This window comes from Schistocerca americana, chromosome 10 (genome assembly GCF_021461395.2).
Source record: "Schistocerca americana isolate TAMUIC-IGC-003095 chromosome 10, iqSchAmer2.1, whole genome shotgun sequence".
NCBI lineage: Eukaryota > Metazoa > Arthropoda > Insecta > Orthoptera > Acrididae > Schistocerca > Schistocerca americana.
Genome location: NC_060128.1, coordinates 66,332,919 through 66,336,863, shown reverse-complemented (window position 1 = coordinate 66,336,863; position 3,945 = coordinate 66,332,919). Strand labels below are relative to the sequence as shown.

The 3,945-nt window shown below is 43.5% G+C and overlaps 1 pseudogene; it reads right to left on the bottom strand.

Moving 5' to 3' along the window:
• Nucleotides 1–934: 934 nt before the first annotated feature.
• LOC124552764 lies at nt 935–1,052 on the bottom strand (annotated as a pseudogene).
• Between the last annotated feature and the right edge of the window lie 2,893 nt (nt 1,053–3,945).

Here is a 3,945-nt window from a genome sequence, read left to right as displayed (position 1 = left end):
TACCTGGTACATTAAACAAATTACGTAATTCATAGTTGAATCTCCTCCTCCAGACACCATTTTCATCAGCTGGGCCAAGAATTCGTCTCCACAGATTTCTTTCAAATACTGCTGTTCATCCCATTTCGTTGGTGTCTAGTTTCAGCACACTGTCTTAGCACCGGACACTAAAACTGTCCTCAACAGCAGCTAATGTTCGATTTTGTAAATGAGAGGGTCACTGCTTTAACAAGACTAAAAGAAAATCTCCTGAGGAAAGTAGTGAAAGGTCACAACTGAGGTTCTAGATTTACACCCGACTGCAATGAAATATTCTGCCACTACCGAAACATCAAAATCTGGACAAAATTATTTGGAAATAATCTGGGCACACTTCCACAGTAACGCATTTTGCACTTGTGCTGGCGTGAACTTTCACCAGCACACCAGTCGGCAAAGAGATTGCAAGAAGATCGATAATAGGCGCTAAATCAAGCGCTCCTCTCAGGAGAGAGGCCAAAGACAGACTCGCAAGCAACGTGCCGACAACGCTTTCTCGACAGCAAGTGTTTAGATCGCCGCCGTGGGCCAGAGAGCCCAGTCAGTCAGTCACCGTCAGTCACAGTTACTAGCTATGTCACTATTCTAGTTGGAGTCTGTCAGTTTATCTCACCGGCTACGAGAGTGTAGTGTTAATAGCGGGCCACCGGCAGTGACGCTAATGTGGACTGTTACCTAACTTACTTAAAGATAAGCAGCTTCTCGTTTTTGTTAATAAAAGCACAGAGACCATCCGACCGCCGTGTCATCCACAGAGGAGGATGTTGATAGGAGGGGCATGGGGTCAGCACACCGCTCTCCCGGTCGTTATGATGGTATTCTTGACCGAATCCGCTACTATTCGGTCGAGCATCTCCTCAATTGGCGTCACGAGGCTGAGTGCACCCCGAAGAAATGGCAACAGCGCATGGCGGTCTGGATGGTCACCCATCCAAGTGCCGGCCACGCCCGACAGCGCTTAACTTCGGTGATCTCACGGGAACCGGTGTATCCACTGCGGCAAGGCCGTTGCCTTTGTTCATAAAGAAGCCTGTTAATACACGTGTGCAGTTGTGTTATAGAAAGTATATATACCGGCCACCAAACGACATTCTGTCCCTTGTTTCTCCTGGCACAAGACTCTAGATTGTCAACGACGACACAGAAGTACTGGAAATGATTAACTTCTGAAGAGGAACATACATTTCTTAAAGAATGTTACAAGCACTGCGCCTGAGATAATGGAACTTACAAGCAGATTCAGTGACACGAATAAGGTGCGACGACCAAATCTATTCTTTCAATGCCGATACACGCAAAGTACGATCTCTTGTAGGAATCCGAAATGCCAGGTGAGGCGTTCACACTAGCACCGTGAAGCAGACTGGGGATTTGGGGCAGATAGGAAGGATCCAAAGGTGTTCAAGATCAGAGTGGGAACTCTAAACGTGGGAACGATGACGTGGAAGGGAAGAGAGATAGTAGACGTGATGCAGAGGAGGAAGATAAAGGCTTTGTGTGTGAAAGAGACAAGGTGGATGGGCAATAACGCAAAGATCTTAGCTGAAGGCTATAAGCTACTTTATAATAGTGCAAGCCCGGAATAAAGAAATGGACTTGGAGTTACTTTGCACAGAGAGCTTCAAGAAGAGGTACGTGAAGTCAGAAGAGTAAATGATAAGATCGTGTATGTTAAGATGATGTTTGGCGGAGAAATGGTAACAGTGCTGACAGCCTATGCACCCCAAGTGGGATGTTCGGAGGACGAGAAGGCAAAAGTTTGGAGTTATTTGGATGGAGTGATTGTCGGAATACCAGAGAATGAAAGAGTGATAGTCGGAGGGGCTGTAAATGGTCATGTTGGCGGAAGGAAAGGTGGGGAAGAGAGGTGGCATGGAGGATGGGGGTATGGCGAGAGAAATGAGGAAGGACAAAAGATAGTGGAGTTTGCACTGGCTTTTGATCCAGTGATTACGAATACCTGCTTGCAAAGAAAAAAACTAATAACATACAGGAGTGGCGAAAATAAAAGCCAAATTGATTGCATATTATGTAGAAGGAAAAATAGTTGGGAGGTGCGAAATACTAAATCATATACGGTGAAGGAATAGCAACACAACATAAGTTGATTGTAGCGGATTGTGAGATGAAAGTATGTAAAAGGCAGAGGCACATAAATCAATGTGAAAGGAAAATTAAGTGGTGGAGATTAAAGGATAAACATTTGAGAGAGGAGTTTAGTGAAAAAGTACTGGGAAAGGTAAAATTGGCAGATTGTTGTTGTTGTTGTTGTGGTCTTCAGTCCTGAGACTGGTTTGCTGCAGCTCTCCATGCTACTCTATCCTGAGCAAGCTTTTTCATCTCCCAGTACCTACTGCAACCTACATCCTTCTGAATCTGCTTAGTGTATTCATCTCTTGGTCTCCCTCTACGATTTTTATCCTCCACGCTGCCCTCCAATACTAAATTGGTGATCCCTTGATGCCTCAGAACATGTCCTACCAACCGATCCCTTCTTCTGGTCAAGTTGTGCCACAAACTTCTCTTCTCCCCAATCCTATTCAATACTTCCTCATCAGTTACGTGATCTACCCATCTAATCTTCAGCATTCTTCTGCAGCACCACATTTCGAAAGCTTCTATTCTCTTCTTGTCCAAACTATTTATCGTCCATGTTTCACTTCCATACATGGCTACACTCCATACGAATACTTTCAGAAATGACTTCCTGACGCTTAAATCAATACTGGATGTTAACAAATTTCTCTTCTTCAGAAACGCTTTCCTTGCCATTGCCAGCCTACATTTTATACCCTCTCTACTTCGACCATCATCAGTTATTTTGCTCCCCAAATAGCAAAACTCCTTTACTACTTTAAGTGCCTCATTTCCTAATCTAATTCCCTCAGCATCACCCGACTTAATTAGACTACATTCCATTATCCTTGTTTTGCTTTTGTTGATGTTCATCTTATATCCTCCTTTCAAGACACTGTCCATTCCATTCAACTGCTCTTCCAAGTCCTTTGCTGTCTCTGACAGAATTACAATGTCATCGGCGAACCTCAAAGTTTTTATTTCTTCTCCATGAATTTTAATACCTACTCCGAATTTTTCTTTTGTTTCCTTTACTGCTTGCTCAATACACAGATTGAACAACATCGGGGAGAGGCTACAACCCTGTCTTACTCCCTTCCCAACCACTGCTTCCCTTTCATGTCCCTCGACTCTTATAACTGCCATCTGGTTTCTGTACAAATTGTAAATAGCCTTTCGCTCCCTGTATTTTACCCCTGCCACTTTTAGAATTTGAAAGAGAGTATTCCAGTCAACATTGTCAAAAGCTTTCTCTAAGTCTACAAATGCTAGAAACGTAGGTTTGACTTTCCTTAATCTTTCTTCTAAGATAAGTCGTAACGTCAGTATTGCCTCACGTGTTCCAGTGTTTCTACGGAATCCGAGGTTGGCCTCTACCAGTTTTTCCATTCGTCTGTAAAGAATTCGTGTTAGTATTTTGCAGCTGTGACTTATTAAGCTGATAGTTCGGTAATTTTCACATCTGTCAACACCTGCTTTCTTTGGGATTGGAATCATTATATTCTTCTTGAAGTCTGAGGGTATTTCGCCTGTTTCATACATCTTGCTCACCAGATGGTAGAGTTTTGTCAGGACTGGCTCTCCCACGGCCGTCAGTAGTTCCAATGGAATATTGTCTACTCCAGGGGCCTTGTTTCGACTCAGGTCTTTCAGTGCTCTGTCAAACTCTTCAAGCAGTATCATATCTCCCATTTCATCTTCATCTACATCCTCTTCCATTTCCATAATATTGTCCTCAAGTACATCGCCCTTGTATAGACCCTCTATATACTCCTTCCACCTTTCTGCTTTCCCTTCTTTGCTTAGAACTGGGTTTCCATCTGAGCTCTT